The sequence below is a fragment of the Paramisgurnus dabryanus genome, chromosome 4 (assembly GCF_030506205.2).
Source record: "Paramisgurnus dabryanus chromosome 4, PD_genome_1.1, whole genome shotgun sequence".
In the NCBI taxonomy this organism is placed as follows: domain Eukaryota; kingdom Metazoa; phylum Chordata; class Actinopteri; order Cypriniformes; family Cobitidae; genus Paramisgurnus; species Paramisgurnus dabryanus.
In genome coordinates, this window is record NC_133340.1 from 27,318,606 (window position 1) to 27,339,909 (window position 21,304).

A 21,304-nucleotide genomic window follows, 5' to 3' on the forward strand; every position below is an offset into this window, starting at 1 on the left:
TAAATACAGTTGTGCTACTGCTTTGGTGAAGATTTGCTAACTATTAGTCTTCATAAGTTTAAAGAGGACCGTTTTATCGTAGGTAGCCGGCAGGCTATTAAACTAACTTGGTGTATTTGTGAACAAATAATGTTCTTAAGTGTTAAAAAGAAAGTAAACTAACAAATAAATAAAATGAAGTTTAGCCAGCGGGAACATACCAATGAAGTGTTGCATGAACAGATCAGGATTTTAAAGCATTAATGAAACAAATGGAACGCATTTATCAAGCTACCCATGTTTACAGTTTGTTCAAACACGCCGTAATGGGGAAGACAAGATTACAATTCAAAACCACATGAAGGGAAGCCATAAATACATGCTTAGGATCGATTTCTCTGCAGCGTAAGTATGTTCCTATAGTGTCAGATCAGCAAGCAGTTATCTGTTAATCTGTAGTGAAATCAGTTTGCAGACAGTTCCCTGAAATCCAGACGGATGTTTTCTTCGATACGTGTCGACACATTCACTAATCATCTTCTGTATAGCGCAACAGTGACCTAATACTTCTTCCCAGTTATTTTCTCCATAAGGATATCAAACCTTGTCAATCAGGCGGCTCTGAGATTCACAGACACTAAAATCTGATGGGTTATTTTTGACCCAATGCTGGGTAAATATTGGACAGAACAAATGTTGGGTTGTCATTTCAACCATGACTTAAAACAACCGGACATTGCATTGAAACAACCAAAGCATAGGTTTGTTTATTGATTAACCCAACATGTGTTCTGTCCAATATTTACCCAGCATTTGGTTAAAAACAACCCAGCTGAATTTAGAGTGCAACTTTAATTTAAAGCAAAAAGTAAAAAATAAAATATTTAATAAATGAAATTGAAAACAGGATGAGTGAAACATCACACATCATTGCACTTATAGTAACATAATATATTGGCATTTCCAACACTATCTCATGGCAGTTTGTAGGTATTTTACAAGGTGGGTAGTTTGTATTATTACACATTTGTAAATTTTTGTATGATTAGCTTTTTCCCATGTGGGGTTAAGGGCAGGGTTAGGGTTTAGTTAATGTTTGTTTTCAATGATAATCGTAGGGGTGTGACAGTTGTCTTAACCACCGCATCATTGCGGTGGTGATGTGCGACCTGTGGTGGTGTGCATGTCACAAACTATGAAAAATATAAAGTAAAATCACTCCCAGCGAGTTCGTGTGAACTTAAACTGCCAGAAGACTCATGTTGCGTTTACACCAGCTGCAGTAGACACTTGACATTTGAGATTACTCTTTTCACTCTTGCATGATAGCCCCGCATGAAATTCTAGTCATTCAAGACATTCACGGGTGAAATTCGCGTCATCGGAGGTGCTTCTTCGACTTTGCTGAGACTCCGCTCGCTTCCCGTAATCTTGTCACTACTACAGCAAGGTCCTGATTGGTTAACGCGGCGCGAAAATCCGCCGAAGTTCAGATTATTCAACTTGCGCGTTTCCTGCGGCAACCCTACGAATCCTACAGACCTACGATTATTGGCATGGAGGCTAATTCATATGTATTCGTACAATCTCATTTGTATTTTTTAGTATGATCCACTTTTGTGCGTTTTAGGGGTGGGACTTTTTCCTTTTATTGCTTTTTGTAATAATCATTCATTTTTGCACAATTAGCATCATAACATTTTATATGAATTAGCCACCCCATTAAAATAGTTACAAAATCCGGTAAGATTGGACTGTACTTACTGTATAGTAACTGACTTTGTAAAACATAAAATCATATATTTGCAATGATTTACGTGATTGGCCAGTTATTGCTAAGTTTTTTTGCAGTGATTTCCATTTCCACCTTAACATCATCGTCTCTATTGGTGGGAATTATTTATTTGGAATTATGGGTAGTGCAGTTCGCTGGCAACTTTTCCAAGAAAAAAAAAAGTTCACTAACATGTGGTTTCTATCCATGCCTATAGTACAGTTGCTCCATCATGCACTCTCAGAAGAAAAGGTACAAAAGCTTTTAAATAGACACCATTGTACCTATAAAGGGCATATTAGTACCTCGAATGTATACATTGGTACCAATATATACATACAGCGGGTAAAATAAGTTTTGAACACATCACCATTTTTTGTGTTGAAGTATTTCTTTAAGCCCGAAATACACTGCAGGATTTTTGCAATCCTATAAGAGTACCTTATCACACTGTGCGACATGGATCGTATGAAATTGGGTACAACAAGCCTGTAGACTGTACGATGATGACACAGAGGCTTTGACGGCTGTGTCTCACATTAGGGCAACGTCACCAGCTAGTGGTAAACAAATACCAGTATGCAGGTTGTAGCAGCAAACACACTGTGTTGTTATCTGCTGAATTTCTTACACTGTCATAAAACTATCGTAGGCTATCTTTGGTCGCAATACCGGGAAAACGGCTGTCTTTGAACCTCTCTCGCTGCACAACATAGGACCACAAATAAAGAGCCACGACGGCAATCTTTCGTCTGGGATAGCCAAAAATCATGCAGTGTATCCCGGGCTTTAGGTGCTATTGGCATGAAATGTTCACCAGATCCATTCAATCTACTGTACACATTCAAAAAAGCAAACTTAGATTAATTAAGTTATGTGTAAATATGAAAAATGACACAGAGAAAAAGTATCTGTTATTATTTGCACTGACAATGGGCAGGATTTTGTTTTTATCACTGACTGTCTCTGCTTTCAATTCCATTTTGCACCTTCTTTTATTCAGGGGTCCAATACTTTTGTCTGTGTCATTTTACATAATGTATAAATTAATTTATAGACATCTTTGGATGTGTGCATGTTTTGATACCAACATCTGGTAAAATGTCAATGTGGTGACGTGTTCAATACTTGTTTTACCTGTTGGATCTGTACCTAAATTGTACGCTTGTAAGACCTTTTTAAAGGGTACCATTCAAGTGACAGCTTTTGTATTTTTTCTGAGAATGTGAAGCAAAACTAAGTGTAAATCCTATTTATTGTGTTTTTTTTACTACTGTAACCCAACTGCTATCTTCTATAATGTAGTAACACATCATGCAAAGTCCCTGCATAAACGGGGTGGTGATGGCGCAGTGGATAAGACACACGCCTTCTGTGTGAGAGACCCGGGTTTGAATCCACTATAATGCCATTGTGTCCCTGGAGCAAGACACTTGCTCCAGAGGCGTGCAACCTCTGATATATATAGCAAATGTAAGTCTCTTTGGATAAAGCGTCAGCTAAAAAAAAGAAAAACTCGTGACTTCTCTCAGCCAGCTTTTGCGTTGCAGGTTTCTAACAAACCAAAGTGCAGAAGTCACATGTTTTGGATCTGATTCACCATCCGACACCCACAGAGTGAACCCAGTGAAAATCTGTACCATCAGCTCATCAAACACCTGCTCGCATGTTTCATCGCAGATTCCCTCTGTTCCTCCAACATGCTTTACTATCATTTAATGTGCAGTAATGCGACAGTACATTCATCACGCTTGGGTCTGTTGTGTTTCATGAACGTCAGTGGGAACTGTGTAGCCTAATTGATTTCTTTTCATTGACTTTTATTTTAGTACTTCTGTGTTTAAAAAATAAATAAATTGGGGGCATAAAAATGGGTTGGACTGGGACTTAAAAAAATCTACCCTGGTCCAGTTGGTCCATCACTCCAAATTATGTCCATTACTATTAGGATTACATTTAAAAAAATCATATTATGTATATGATACAATAAATCAGCCTACATGTGAATTATGTTCAACATGAATCATCTATACAGTATGAACACACTGTAAAAATGCAGCATGGGGTTAAAACAACTTGGTTTTGGAAGTCAATTCAACCTACTATTTTAAGTTTTGGCTTGTAAAAAGTTGACATAACTTTTCAAAATTGTTTAACTTATATTTTATATTATTTAACTTTAAAAAAGTATGTTGATTTGACAAAAATGCTGCATATTTTTTACATTGGAGGTTTGATAAGATTCTTCCATTCAGGTGAACTCTTGTTTGTTTTTCTCTCCCTCGAACAAAGCTCTTGAACGTCTTGCTTCGTCAAATTCAGTAATTAAATCTTCCTCGAGCTACACTTATTTTAACAGTCGGGAAACTTGTAAACACGACTTTGTTTCCCAGTGGGCTGATAACAAACTTTCCTGGAAATCACATAGAGCCAGGTAAATAGATATCCAGTCAGAATGAGTCGTGTCATTTTAAGTGGGTCTTGTGGCTGTTTTTTCCCCTGACCCAGTGTTGCTCTCTAATCCACCTTCATTAAAAGCTGCCCTGTCTGTTACACTCAACTTCACTGCCCCACCTTTAGACTTTGCTGTCAAACTTTTCAGCTCAAATCTTTGAAACTTTGTACACCATTTCAGCTTTGGGTCTGCCAGAGGGGTGATTTCTCCATTGGTCATGCAATATCCATAAACATAAGAGCATGAGGTGGGAGGGGCTTGTCAAGAGATGCTTCAATCGCACCTTATTCATCTACACCCACTGCCTCTTCAACCATCTGCCTCCTGAGGTCAGGGCTCCTGTCATCTTCTGGCCAGATTCAAATAAAAGACCTCCTACTGTTTCTCTTCCAACAGCACAGAAGAGGAAAGGTGACTTTATAGCCAAAAATAACTTCACCTGGGTTAACTTTACTTGTATATAGTGGTGTGAAAAAGTGTTGGTCCCCTTCCAGATGTCTGATGTTTTTGCATATTTTTCACACTTTAATGTTTCAGATCACCAAACAAATAAAAATTTTAGTCAAAGTTAACGCAGGTGAACACAACATGCAGTTTTTAAATGAAGGTTTTTATTATTAAGGGAAAACAAAATCCAAAACTACATAGCCCTGTGTGAAAAAATGCAGTATGGTATTGCATACACTGTAAAAAAAAATCAGTTGAAAGAGTTTGTTCAAAGTTAAATAAATTTTAAATATTAACAAGTCTTTATTTTTACAGAATACAATAACAGCCTCATGCAAAGCATTCTGGGAACCAGAAATCATCATCAACCTTTTTCTGTTTTTTGCTTCAGATTTTGTTTCCCAGAATGTTTTGCTTGATGCTGTTTTTGTTTTGTTTTACTCTATAAAGACAAAGACTTGTAAATGTTTAATGTTCATTTAACTTTGAACAAAATATTGCCAGTAAAAAACATACATTTAAATCTACGGTAAATTACCGCCAACCCAGCTGCAATTTCTACGGATTTTTTTTACAGTGTATGTATTGCATATGTAGGGAAGATAAGGGGGGAAATTATAAAAAATATATAAACGTTACCATAATTATAATACATTATTTTCAAATCAGTTTAATTTCTTTAAAGCTTTTCTTAATTTTGCATTGTTGCAATGCTCCCAAGCCCACAAGGTGACATTGGAGTAAAAAAAATCTAAAGTTTAGTTTCATGTGCTCACATGAAACTTTCATGTGCTTACGCGGAACCTTCATTTGCAGAATTGTTTTTAAAGTTTAGTTTTGCGTGCTCACGTGAAACTATCGCTTTCACGTGCACATGCGATAGTTTCAAGTGTGCATGTGAAACTAAACGCAATCGTTTTATGCACACACAATAGTTTCACGCTAAACTAAACTTTATTTCATTTTTTCTCCATGTCCCCTTAGGGGCTCCATACAATGCAACTTTACAGAAAATATATTTTTTGCACAAAGTCACACATTTAGAGAAATAAGAGGGATGCAATTCAATACTCACATATTCATGGACACACTTTTAAGGTGCATTTCAATATAATGCTATGATTGTGTAAAACGATATGATGTAAAATTGAGTGGTCATCTATTATTGGCTACTTAATACAATAACTATTAAACTTACAACCTATAGTGTTTTAAAAGGCTTTGTGAATCAAGTTTGATTATTGCAGCTATCATTCATTCACCCTGAATCCAGCGTACACTCACAGCTTGATATTTTCCGTTATATGGAGGTGTTGAACTTCAGAACTTTGCGTAAAGTAGAGTTTAAAGTCCACTTGAATCCAATACATTATAAGGGACGTTTAAATGCCCGATTCATAAAGTAATATTTCACATTGAAAGAGGCTTTCCGGGCTCTTTCTCTCTAACTCACTCAAATCATTGCCCTTTTAAGTCATTTCATAAGGCTGAATGCAATTATAGTAGTTTTATTAAAACGTGCATGCACTGAGAGGGCTAAAACATTTGTGATATGGAGTTCATGAAGTTTATGTAATTCGCTGACGCATTAATCGTGAGAAAGCTTTCTAAGTAATAGTTACGAGAGAATGGATTGCAAATAGAAAAATGCTTGAGATATACGCAATGCATTAATATTCTAGATGTCTCAATGCACTTTGGCTCTTTCCAGCACGGCCTGTAATGTTTACCAGTGAATCATGTTGCATTGCGACCCACCTCGCCGCTCGTGAAGAAGGATTTACACTTCAAACAACGTGACTCTCTGCGGGCTGTGTGACGATCTGTATTATTTTTATCAAACTCAGAGCAAAGGCCTGCTAAAGGTGAAAAACTCCCCCGGACAACAGGGAAAAGACCAGAATATGTTATATATCTCACATGAAACAGACCCGTGACTAACATTTATTCACATGTGCACGTGTTGTGGGTGTGCATGGTAAATAATGTTGTTTTATATGTGACCCTGTCTGTGAAATCCAAGATAAAGTTTCATACTGTAAGATTAAGTTCGATTTTACATTGATTTCAATATTAAAGATATATAATCTTTATAATTGAAGATTAGAATTTCACAGAATGTGCTTTACATTTATGTAAGATTAATCAATAAATAAATAAATAAATCTGGGTTTTCACAGGCACAACCTAACCTGGCAAGACTGTTCAATTTGTTCTTCCTTTTGTAAATCCAAAAACATTTAACTTCATTTCTTATGGCACATCCTTGGAGTTTTTATTTAAATTACTATTCTTTAAAATAATTGTGTTGTATTGAAAAGTAATGTGTTGCATGATTTTATATACATATTATATCAATATACACTGTAAAAAATATTCTGACACTAATTTAATTTAACATAATTAAAATTAAATTAATTTAACATAATTAAAATTTGCGCATTTAATCAATTAAAATATTGTTTTTGGTTTTAAGTAAAAAATATTTAGTGTTTTTTAGGCATACCACATGTGTTTTAAATCAACATATGTAAACATAACTCAATTACTTTGGGACTACATGAATAATTTTTGTTGTATTAAGGCAATATTGCTAAAACTGAGCAGGGATTTCCAGTTCGCAGCACGCTTTGCATGAGACTGAATAATGAGAGTAAATATAAAAATAAAGGTTTTATAAGAAAAGAGGGACTTATTCATGTTTATATTAGTATTTAAAAGAGTTTCTGTTTTTTAATAGTTGCCATTGAGCAGACTATTTGTTGTTTTGATCAGAAAGCATTACATTGAAAGTGTAAAAGCATTTACATTGGAAACATTTATGCCATAATCAGCATCAATTGAGTGTTAGTTATGGTTAGCTTGCTAATGTAATATAATAGCTTTATATTTCGAAACTTGAGTAGAACTAACATGATTAGATAAAAGTAGCATTCCTGAATTTATCTCATTTTTATCTCAGATCAACTCTTTTTTTATTGTTTAATTGTGCTAAGCTACCTAAAAACAATTGAGTAAGTTCAACTTAATGCATATATCTAAATTTAAAATTGTGTGCAACCACTTACCTTAATACAGTATATGATTAATTGAGCAAATTCAATGCATATTTTTTTCTGTGTAGTACTGCATATAGTTGGCATGACTGTAGTCAGTTTATTGTTTTAGTTTTACATCAAATAACAATGCAAATTTCTAAAATTATGAGAATACAGTTAATTCAATTTAGATTTTATTCTCATATTTTTTAACCATCGTACTACAAAGTTTCTCCTAAAAATGACTTCTTGTGTTAATTGTGTCAATGATGCTTATGTTTCTAGATGCACAAACACAAAGTGATAAGGATGAAAGCAACACTAAACGGATCCGTTGAATAGTCTGTAGCCGCTCAAAATAAGTCTAATGAGGTAAACTCCTAATGCATAAATTTTTCCTGGGGCTGACAGCGTCTCACACTGAGACGAAGACGTTGGCCCAACAGAGCTCACAAATGTACTTTCACAATGAATGCTAATCATTTTTGCTTCAGCATACGAAGCAATTATTAACCATTTTCAAAGTCGTGAAGCAGACAGACATTAAGAGTTATACAGTGAAGATCAATGGCAAATATTTAGGATTTCCTAATCGCACTTTGTAGACAATAAATGGTTATTGCTATTGTTTATCTATTCATCTTTTTAAATGGAAAGGATTATTATGACTTTCATACTGCAATTAACATTTAAATGCTCATTAAATAAACATGTCAACCAAAAATAACATAAAAACACTCATTTGAATGAAAGCAGATCTACAACCCCTATGGAGCAGGGGTTTTATTCATTTGCATTAAAGATCAAAAGTTTAAATGTTTTTCAATAGCTAATAGTTCATATTTTTCCATTTTATGCTGTAAATAACCATACACTCCATTATGTAATGATTACTTGTAAATTTGTGTGGGTTTAGGGTAAAGTTTGGGCTAGGGTTAGGGTGGTAACATAAATGATTAAAGGGAAATTATACTCTACAGCATCTTTATGGAATAAAATATTTGTAAATGTTATGTTTTGTAGTTTTAAAAACGTAATAATGCTATGATTATGCCAACATGTTGTTAATATAAACATGTTCTGGGTTAATTTAACCCAACCATTGGGTTTGTCCCTTTTTGATTCAATGCTGGATTAAAAATAACCCAGAATTTGTATACTTCTGCATTTTTTCAGATCAGTTTTATTCTCTCAAAATTTGCCGTGGCTTTGTATTGTTTAGTCAAATAAAAATGTTATGTTATTGGTTTTGTCAGGCAGTGGGAAGTGGAGTAATTAGGACACAATATTAATAGATGAGCTTTGAGACAGATATAATATGTAGTGTAATATGATATGTCTATGTGAGCAGTGTCATCAGGGTGTTGAAGTTAATTGGGGTAGGTCTCTGGTTTACCGCCTCTGTGTCTCAAATGTAATTTAAGTGATTATCAAGCCGTTTGTAATGGAAATAGAAATCTAGATGTAGATGTGTTCATTTATAACTTGATCTGATTTAAATGTTTTCTTTAAACTTAGCTCAAAAAGTCTTGCTTGGTCAGGTCATGAAACTAAGCTTTTGACTTCATGGTGTGGGTTAGATATGGATGCACACTCATAAATTAATCATTTATTGCTTTTACATGTAAAATAAATGTATTGCACTTTTCAAAATGTAGAGTCTTGGACCTTTCCAAAGATTTCTCGAACAGGGTTTAGATTAATCCAGGACTAGGCCTTAGTTATATCAGGACATTTAAGTAGTTTTAACAAACAAACCTTACATCTTGTGACAAAACAATGGCACTGATATAAGTTAAGATATGAAAGATGTTTTTAAATTAAGGCAGCTCAAACATGCAGTCTGGGACTAGAATAAGCCCTGTCTGGGAAACCACACAATAAAGTTTAATTATAGTTCATGATTAAATTATATTTTAATTGCAAAATATTCAAGTACACTTAATTGCCCCGATGACAGGGTGGTGACAGTTAGCAGCTTAATAAATAATTAGTGAAGACATATGCAAATTTAGATTTGCATATTTTAATAATACTAGTATGATTGACCAGATACAACTTCCAAGTATTATAGTGCATACATTTTTGTAATCTGTCTGCATGGAAACACAGTTGTGTTTACACAACACAATCTCATGGCAAATTATATGGATTTTATAAGATGGCAAATTTGTATTAATTTGTACCACATTAGAAAGTTTTGTGCACGTTGCTTTTGCCCCTTTTGTATGATTCATACTGTACGAATTAGTCAACTTGTAAAATACATACAAATTTCCATGTATCATTTCACTTTGAACATAAATAACAGCAGGGACAAAAGTAACAAACAAGTGGGTGAAAAGTAACACAACAGAACAAGATAGATTTTTGTGTTACACTTGTTTTTATTAAATATACATGACTATGACCTCATTAATATGTAACTGCAAACATATTTTGTTGTTTATCATTGCAGAAAATAATGAAATTACATTTTCATTTTAAATTTCAGTTTTATCAAATGTTTCAAAAACAACCTGACAGTACAAACTGAAATTGTTGAGAATAAAAAAAAAAATTGCAACATGATTTCACAAAGTTCCGTGGGATAGTCACAGAATTCTCAGGGATCTCCGCATTTTTCCGTGGCCCTGCCACAAACGTTCTTTTCCGTGGCATTCTCACGGATTGGTTACTCAACTGCTTTTTCCTATTTTCAAACCACTGTCGCTTCGGTTTAGGGTTAGATTTGGTGTTTGCGTTAGTATGTCACTTTAACTATTGGTTTCTGATGTATTCTTTTATATTTTCTAAACTTTAAACAATTGTTGCCTGGCGTTGGGGTTAGAGTTGGGTTTGGGTAGGGATGTCATTTTTTGTAAATCTAACCCTAAACCGAAGCGACAATGGTAAGACAATAGGACAAAACAGTTGAGTAACCAATATGTGACAATGACACGGAAAAGAAAGTCCGTCTCAGGGCCAGGGAAAATGCTATGCCATGGAAATTCGTGAGATCAGGTTGTTTTTCGACAGTATGAACACTATGAAAATAAAATTTCAAATTAGAATTTTGTACATTTTTAACATAATGCAACAGCAGCGGGACAAAAGTAACAAGTGCTACTTTCGTTCTGACAGGAACTCCTGACATTTAAACACGATTTACTTTTATTTTGAAAAACTCTGAGAAGTCAAAGCTCAGGATGTGTTAGCGCACTGAATAACATGTAGATTGATCAGTACTGTAACACTTTAAACCAGAAACACAACCCGTTATAAGAAAAAAATATCGCTTTCGGAATTAACTTATTATATGGATGAAAACAGCTTTCTGGACCTACACGCATGAAACGATGATGAAATAACACGATATTTGTTGGCTCTGTCAAGGCTTGTGTTATACATTTTGCAACATTACATTTTTGTTTAAGAGCAAATGTAATCAGGCTCTGAGAAAATTGCTTTGTTATTTTCATCCCACGTTACTTTCACCCCGGTTCTCCCCTACTAAGCTTAATGCAAAATCTTTTAAAGTTTGCCACTTTAGTGGCATCCATTCTTTTAAAAGATAGAGGTTTAAGGCATTTATCAGAAGTTAACTAGATAGCCATTAACAAATGGTTAACCTTGTGCCGTGACACAGAAATGTTCAATAAACCCTTTTTTTTCCCTCGGAAACTCTACACACATTTTTTGGCCAGAATAAACTACACCGTGGTCATTGATGTTATAAAAGTCAAAAGTCTGGCTACATGAGACCATTCAATTGGGACAAAACACTGTAATCCCTAATAATACATTGTTTTAATCCCGAGACAGACATCAAGCAGAGTGCCACCATCTTTAAACGTCAAATAAAGATTAAAAGACGTAAATGGTCCTGATCAGAGATCAGCAGCAGAGGGTTTAGACCTCTGAACATAGAAGGTGAGACTGCGTCTGGTACTGTTGTTTACATGAGGTCATTGCTCTCACCACATGCCCATTCACTAACATTAACATAACATCTCATCTGAATCCCAGAGTTCATGACTGGTTGCAATCTCAATCTTGGATTTCCAAAAAATATAATAGCTCATTATTTTACTTTTTTTTTTTAAATGCCAGATAAAAGACCAGTGTGCACATCCTGATAAAGATATTAACGTCATGTGCTGGTAACCAGCATCCAAAACCAATATGTGGGTGACAAGCCAGTCCATACTGGTCTTACTGGTCTGGGATTATACGCAGATGTTTGTGATTACTCAACATTTTATTCTGATATTGGAACAATGGAAATTCAACTTTATTTTGTGCCTTGAGCACAAATGTCTTTTTTGTGTCACTTGCACGAATTTCTATAAATTGTTGTTCGTGCCGGTTGCACAACTTTCTTTTTGGTTTAATTTTATGTATTGTATTCTCATTGTGTTTTCTTATTGTCTTACCATTGTTGCTTGGGGTTGGGGTTAAGATCACTTTCTGTTACATTTTTCTTACCCAAACCCCAACTCTAACCTCAACTCCAGGCAAGAATAGTTTTAATAGCGGAAGAAAAATATGTGAAAACCAATACATAAAAGTACATCCTAACCCAAATCTAACCCCAAGTGCCAATGATTTAAAAATAGGAAAAGCAAATGAGAAAAGAATACATAAAATGACATGAAAAAGAAAGTCGTGCCACAGACACGAAAAACTATTTTTAGAGATTCGTGCTGAGTGACACAAAATAGACATTTGTGCTCAATGCATGAAAAAAATCTGAATTTCGTGCCATGGACACGAATAAATTAATCATTTTTTTCATGACTATAACACAAATTTCAGTCAGATCATGTTGGGTTTTGTTTAGTTCAGAGGAGTTTGAGGTAATGTTGGCACCTTGCACCAAAATTTGTGCAAAAGTTTTCCCTTTGCAATATTAAGAACCTGCTCTAGATATGTTACATCACTGTTGATCCTGTACATTTGCAGGAGGATTACACTTTTAAACATAAAAAATGAAACTTTCTGGATTACTTTGTTGGCACGATTCCACCAGCTGTATAGCAAACTGTTAAAGCAACATTACATGCAGCACTGAATCCGACATTAGTCCGTACAGAAAAACTACTCTGCCACGGACAGGAGGAAAATATTGAGATGGGATCCCTCCAAGATTAAAGCCGACTGGTTTGCTTGCGTAGGCACACTGTGATTCATGATGCTAAATTTCAACAAACAGTCATCAAATTAAAGTCGAATGGCAAAACAAAAGTCATTGATAGATGTGCTGAATGTTTCACCTAATGGTCATCTTTATAAAGTGTTATATATCACAATTTCAAGAAGAGTTGCATCATTTATAAAATGAATATCTTGCCTATGGGTGAACGCTTTACTTGGCATGAAAAATGCAAATATAGCTTGCTCCAAAGTAAAATAATATTGTAAGGTATTTTAATCCAGAATGCTTTAAAACTCAACATGATCTCTGTCTTGAAGCTTTGTCTGAAAAAATCCTATACATCCTAATATTATCTTTTATTTGAATTTACATGCAATGTAATGATTGTCTTGTTCATTCTTCATTAAAACAAATAAATCTCCCCCTCTCAGATTATTTACAGATAAATTCCTGTTGCTTTTCAACTCCAAGGATGACATTAATCACCGCCCATTTTACATTTACAATAACCTATATAACAATACATTCGATTACAGAAGTTAAATGGGGTGCAGACTATGCTGACCTCAATTTCAGTCGGTAAGTAGGCATATATGAGACCTTTTCGAAAGTTATTTTAAAACTAAATCAGATTTTAAAATATCATTTTGCTTTCTGTGATTCTTTGATTATATTATAATACAGTTTAATCCCCAAGCTATGCCAGAGTTCATGTCATTGTTTAAAATTACATTTATGTAAAATATTTCCCCTTGTCTGCCTTTTAGACACTTCTTGCCAAACGCTGGAAGACAAGGACGACCAGACGGCTCGACATCAGCAGCGTAAGTACTAGTCATTTTTACATTTTCAATACAATAGTCACCAAGGTTCCCTTGATGCTTTGTTTCGTATCGTCCCACAGGAAGCATATTGTCGTTGAAATTGTAAAGGCTGAGGTTTAGCTACGCTTGGCTCATCCGGCTTCAATATAAAATGACTGCTCATTTTTTATCTAGTATTTCTGGAGTTTTGTCCAAAGACTGTGATGTGTATTATACAACCGTGCTGCCCAATTGCCTTTAATGACATGCTGCTAACAAAAATGTATTTTGCAACAAGGTTTGAAAAGCTGGCCTTTACCGAGAGCATTTGTTTATTGAAGCTCCAGACTTCATTCATGATTACACATAAATAGCACAAAATGTTTTACTTCATGCTTTAAGCTGACTAACAAAAGTCCACGTATTTAAATAAATTAAGTTTGCATTCACACAGGTAATTTTATGTTTGATTCGTGAGTTAATGCATACTGATAACGTAAATGCACCATAAGTCGCATCTGCTAAATGCATAAATGTAATGTAAGCATAAAAACCATGCATGCATTTACTTGTCAATCTCTGTAAATTGATCACCAGCACTTAAAGCCGCCTTACGCTTATCGACCACAAGCAGCTAAACATTTCTCCACAAGCACCATAAACAAAGTTTAAGTTAAGCTCGCTCCCATCGGATCAATGCAGCTTGAGTTAATTATGAACTTGTCCTTTTAATCCATTGTTGTGCCTATTTAGCTTTATTTCACCTTTGGAAGTCTAAACGCCTTTGGCCCTGGACGCAACACTATGAATCTATTATTCATTCAGTCTTTCATTGAGATTGAAGGTTTAGTGGACCAGAAATAGTGTTTGTTCAGCGAAAGAGCTATACAATTTACAAACAACATGAAATATTAACCAGAAAGAAAGCATTTCAAACCGTGTGCGAAAGCAACCTTTAGACACGGATGTGACATTAGCACGATACTCCCTGTGAGCCCGAAACTTATTTTAATAAAACATCGCTACATTGTAACATTGCATGTGATGTCAAATTAAATATACATCTTTCAATTCACATTTCATAGATTTTTTACAACCCTGTAACACAAAATTAAGCATGACACTGACACGGTTCAGGCATTTCTGTTTTGTCCTTCAAACCATTGACGTTTCGGTTTAGGGTTAGATTTGGTGTTTGCGTTAGGATGTCACTTTAACTATTGGTTTATAAATTTTTTCATGATTTATTTCATATTTTATGATTTTTAAACCATTGTCGCCATTGTTGACATTAGGGTTAGAGTTGGGTTTGGGTAAGAACGTCATTTTATGTAAATCTAATCCTAAATCGAAGCGACAATGGTAAGAAAATAGGAATAAACAGTTGAGTAACAAATACGTGACACGTAAACAGAAATGCGTGACATGTTCATGCAAAAAGGCGGAAAACCATATTAGTTTTTCAAGCTAGCAATATACTGTTTTATCGGCAAAACGTGGTCGAAAGTTATGATAGTAAATGATATAGGTACGTACTTTCGATACGAAATCATATCATATGAAAATTATGATATAGGTAGGTAAATTCGTGATACTGGATTGATTTTTTTTACCAAAAAGCAAGCAGTATACTGTTTTATCGGCAAGACGTGGTCGAAAGTTATGATAATAAAAATGATATTATATTATACATCTTACTGTATATGATACATAATAATTCAATTGAAGATTGTGTCATAAAGTGAAATATGAAGGTCCCTACATTCCCACAGTACTGCGGTATAAAATAGTACTGACTGTAAAAACAAAACTAACATTAAGTTTGCCTTTTTCTCTGGATGTGCTGCTGGCAAATACTTATGTGTACTATACAAATAAAAATAATGTAACATGATGTAACAACAAAAGTGGAATATAAAGAATACAATTCAGAGTTGAGGACATAATAATGGATGGTTATATCCTTACAAACCCTGATGACATATTGTCATTTCATTGCATAGCTGTAACTTGAGCAGAAATGATATTATACATTTATTGAACAGTTTGCCTTTATTGTTAACTTCGGATCGACAGCTGCAAACTTCTGACAAATGAAACAACTTTCCTGAATGTGGGTTCAGAGAAACGGGCACATCGCATATTCATGACTATCTTAAGTAGTCAACACAATCCCTTAAAAAAACAAATCCAGTCATCTTGCCCTAACCTGCTCCTATTTTACATATTATCTGTCACTGACCAACAACAAGTAATGCCGGGGAACATCAACAACAGCCTCCTGCTTCTGTTTAACACGGCCGACCATATGTTTTTCAGCTTGACCTCGCAGGTGTCCAACGGACATCTCCATGTCCCCCTGTCAGGAGGTCACAGAACCGTGAAGAACAATCTTTGAGGGTGAAAGACTTTAGGACAGCCAGCGGGTAAGTTCACAATGAATGCATGATTTACTCGTCCTTATATTTATTCAAACTAATTTTTAGTTAAATAAAGAGGATGTCAAATTTATAAAGAAGTTTTATTGTATTTAATTTGGATAAAAAAACACATATCAATGTCCGTGGATGACTTTTCATAAAGATGCAGAGATCAAGCAGCAGTCAGGAAAATCAAAGTTCAATGGCTCGGCTTTTTAGCTGTGGGAAACCAAAAGAGGATCCGGTTTTGTAGGCTGAGCGGGTATTATAGGGTCACACTAAGATGCTTGTAAAACAGGAGGTATCAGTACAACCGGCATCTGTTCATCTGTCTGCACAACATTCCCAGAGCAAAAAGAAAGTCTCCTAATCTATTCTGTGTCTTTTGGAAAAAAAAACTTTTAACTTTTTGTTATTTATTATCATGCATTACAGAAGATAAAAGATGCAAGGATTGCTGTGTAAAGAACATAAAACAAGAAAGTAGGAAGAAAGAAACTTTTTGAAATAAATTGCGGCGTCTGTGCGCGAATCTCTAAAAGAGTTCTGTAAATTTGCTGTTAACACAGATAACGCGGGAACGATAAGACTGTGCGAGATAATTAAAGTGCAGCTGTTGAATTGTGGGAGGTCCGGACAGAAGTTAATTAAAAGAAAGGTAACAGAGGATGGGCACACGCTTGTAATGAAAACAAGAATCCCCCCTCAGTTTAATGGTCTAATACTGGGATGTGCAGCCTCGATTTCCACATTAATAAAACGAAAGCGCCATACAAATTAGAGACACTAATTTTGCCGCATTCCTGCCGGAATACTAATAGTCGGAGTTCGGAACGAAAGGATCACAAGATATTTATTCTTCTCATGTGTCCCAAATGAAGAGTTAGGACAATGAGTGCTTGCCTAAACTAATCTTTTAGTGGACAAACAGATAAAAGTGAAGATTCGCACTTTTCATTATAGAGTTTAGCCAAAGCATCGGCAACAGATGTTTTACTTGGAAATGCAATGTGTGGTTTTCAAAGATGTTTTTTTATATTTTAAGATTAGTAAGTCCTGTGCTTCTCTTTGTAGTAAGCTCAGGGCCGAAGTGGGGCCACTTTTTGGCTCGGGAGTTTCAGGCCCAAGACCGTCCCACTTTTTCCATGGTGTAATTCCAAATTAGCACTTTTTCCAAATTGGATAAATGAAGCAACAATTCATCTCTTACTATTGTGTATAGTTTTTATTGATAGTTCAACCAATAATGTAAAATAATAATAATAAAAATAAAATAATAATACAAAGTAATTTTATTGCATATACAGATCAAGCTTGAGTTTGAATATTATTAAATGTGATTAACCCCTTGTAATATATTCAACACATAATTTAAAGTATTTATACAGATATTGTTTGTTTTTCACTTTTACATTTACACATATGGCAAATGCTATTATCCAAAGTGACTTTTCAAAATGCACTATGAAGTTAAAAATAAATTTGTTTTCAATTAAACCTACTATTTAAGTTTTGACCTGTGATAATGTTGACATAACTTACAAAAACAAGTTGAAATTGTTTAACTTAATTTTTAAGTTAGAGTAACAAATATATTCAAAAATTATATTTGACAAAAATGCTGCATATTTTACAGTATGATCCACGAGAATTTGTATGTATATTATTATATTGTTTTAAGTATTTTTTTTGCCCATTTTGCCTTTATTTAATAGTGAATGAGGAGAGGACAGGAAAGTAGAGGCAGGAGAGAGGGGTAAAGGATCGGCAAATGACCATGAGCCAGGAATTGAACTCGGATCGCCGAAAATGCGAAAGCGCTACTCACTACACCATCAGCTCCTACAATTCGTATTTAATTTACAAGTTGGCTAATTAATATGAATTCGTACAAAATGAATCTTAAAAACATATGTTTGTCATAAAAAATAACGAAATCCCACCCCTAACCCTAACGTCAAAAGTGTAAATGTAAAAATGTATGTATGTAGTATTACCTAGAGTACCTAGAGTAGTATTACATCCTTTATATCTCCGAAGAGTCTTTAGTTTAATCAGATTTATAAAAGATGGATAAGCTTTACAGATTCTTTCCTATAACATACAAAAACTTTCCGAAACTTGTCTGATCCCTGGCGAAGTGCATTCGGCACTGAAATACTCTATAACAAGCCCAACTGCTTTTTTTACACTTTGCATACGTTTAGCATGATGAAACTACTCTATGACTGTGTTAATAAGTCAGAATGCATGAAATACCATTTAACAACCCCTTTAAGATATTATAATTTTCCCAGTTTAATTTTGAGTTTTAAAGAGGGAGGAGAAATCAGGATCCTTAAATCCTTTAAAATACTGTATGGTTTGGGGCACTGTTGATATCTCCAAAATGTTTTCTATTACGAGTGAAATATCAGTCCAATTCAACTTTCATTCTCAAGAGATACGTGAACGTCGGTAGATGGTAACACATGGGATCTCCTGACTGAAAATGAAAAGATAGAAGCTCTCGAAACCAGAGCTTTCCCGGAAGAGCGTCTGTGTTTTACTCTGTTCAAACAAGATACCCTCAGGGTGAACTCCAGCCAACACTTCCAATGTATCATAAAGGACGGCCCAAAAATGCCTAGCACACGGCCGATTGTTTAATCTCTTGATGTTCGCAACAAAAGAAGAACGTCATCGAGTTATCTGACAGAACGAGATCAGAAACCGCTGTTGTTACCCTAAGGTTTGATTACATCTGGTATGGTGCTTAACTGAGGTCACTGCTTTAAACCGAACTTACTGGCAGGTCAGACCGAGAAGTACACAAGAAGTCAAATAACAAGATATTCAGCACCCTTGTCAACATGAAATATTTATGAGTGGTTCCCTGACATGTCCTTGCAGAGCGCCGTTGTCCGGTAACGGCCAGAAATATACCTGCGAACTGAAACTTTAGCACTATCGCCGATGGGTGCAGTCTGAATTTTGAATTGCAAAATATTAACCTTAACTGTCTGTTTGACAATGCTCTTTATCCTAAAAGTTTAGTCACTAAAGGAGAAAACCACAGCTATTGCAAAAACAATCTTTTAACTTTGTTGCAACATCAAATTTGATTGAAGGCATGAAAAAGTCTCCTCAGTTTTCTGTGTGACAGGTTTATACACAAGTACGTTTAGGCCTACACAAATAGTCTTCTGTTTGTGCTTTGTTTTATTAAACACAAAACTTAGCTTGTTGTCTGTACTGTAGCTGTGTTTCCATTACCCTTCATATTGCTTAAATACGCCCGTTTGACGTATGACAAGATGTCACAAGGTGACGATCTTTCTAAGGGCGGAACCAAAGTTAGGGAAGTTTTGGTTCCGCCCGGAAGGTTTCCCCACCGGGCCACATACAAAGACGGACCTTTTTACTTCCTGGTTTCCAGGGAAACGCTATCAGGGCTTTACGAGCCACAGGTGTGAAGCATTAATGAAACGAAGTGTGATTGGAGGTTGCGGGAAGATGAAGCATTTAAATAGCCTGTGGGAACACAAAGAGGGGGCGATTGACACGGAGCGAGGTACACGAGAGGTGGTTGACACGGGGGAAGCTCCTTTGCCAAAGGCAAACAAAGACACGCACCTTTTGAAGAGCCCGAAGCTCTGTTGATCCGGCGATCGCTGAAGCGGGCGGAAAGAGGACAGAGTCACAGCGGGTGAAAGGAAGGCAAGTCGTGGATCTTTTAAAAAAAGGAGCACCCCGAAATCGCTGATGTTATCCGCTGTGTGTTGTTGTGTATCATAGCGCTGAGTTGGGCTCACCGGATACGCTACTTGGATCGCTGTATTGCTCTCTCTCTCTCTCGCTTGGATCATCGATCTATACGAAGGAAGATATCGACGACCTTATAGGTGGAATATTAGACAGACACTGACGTTGGATGAGAGAAACGGAGGAAGAGGAAACCTTACTGTTGTGAGTACACACCTGTGGAAAAGTGGTGTTGGTGGCTGGAAAACGCCTCGTTTATGCAACTGGAGTCATTACGGCGTGAAGTCCACCTAGGACGAAGGGAGACCGAAGTTGTGAGTAAATACATCAATTGAAGTAGGTGTTCTATATGCAGTTGATTTTACAATCTTTTTGGAGTGTTTTCAAGAGAGAACGAGTGGCCCTACCCCTGTATCAGCGTGGTGGGTGAGCCGAAGGGTTTTTGTGTAAACAGCTACAGTGACGACAATAACCAAACACTAGGCCGTCTACCATCTCCCTATTCTCGCCCAGAGCAAAGTGGAAGAAGGCGGGTGTCATTGTGTGCACTGAGCGTGGTGGGTGAATCTTTTGGATGTAGACATTTTCACTTGAAGTGGTGCTGTGTAATGCTGTGTTTTGCAGTGAGAGTGCTGTGTCTTGTCTGACGTAACCCTGCCTTCAGTCACTCGTCCCGGGACGACGAAGAGGAAAAACGGCACTAGAGAACATCTGTGAAATTATGCTGTAGCGTGTTTCAGTCCGACAGTATTACAGAGTGGCGGTGAAGAATCGTGCGATTGGCGGTGTGTGTGAGTATTACATTACGGTTGTTGCTTTACCTGTGCTTTTCTTTTCATCACTACAGAGTAGAGGCGAACGAGATCCGCCGGCCCGAGGTCTCGACGAAAGGGCGCCCCGGTCCAGTTTTCGATCGACTAACGGGTCTCGAGGAAAGGGCAGCGCTCGACCCGGTGTGCCGACGTGACGTTCTTGCCCCTCTGTCAACCAACGAGTTCGCCGAGAGGGTCTTGGTCCCCGGCGTCCCCTTTGCAAACCACTGTCCAATCGACACATTGCAGAGCCAGCGTGAACACTGAAATAGTGAGCCGTGGAGAGAGCTATACCTACCGAGAAGCTGTAATCAGCACAGAGGTGAGAGTAAACCTTGAAGTCGATTCACTGTGTCCTTATATCCCAGCAGCCGCCTGTGGAGAGAAAGAGAGCCAGCGTGAGCACTGAGATATTGAGCTGTGGAAAGAGAGCTATACCTACCTAGAAGCTGTAACCAGCACAGAGGTGAGGAAAAACCTTGAAGTCGATTCACTGTGTCCTTGTATCCCAGCAGTCGTCTGTGGAGAGAAAGAGAACTAGCGTGAACGCTGAGATACTGAACCGTGAAGAGAGCCATACCTACCCAGAAGCTGTAGTCAGCGCCGAGGTGAGAGTAAACCTTGAAGATGATTCACTGTGTCCCTGTGTTCCAGCGGTCGTCTGTGGAGAGAAAGAGAGCTAGCGTGAACGCTGA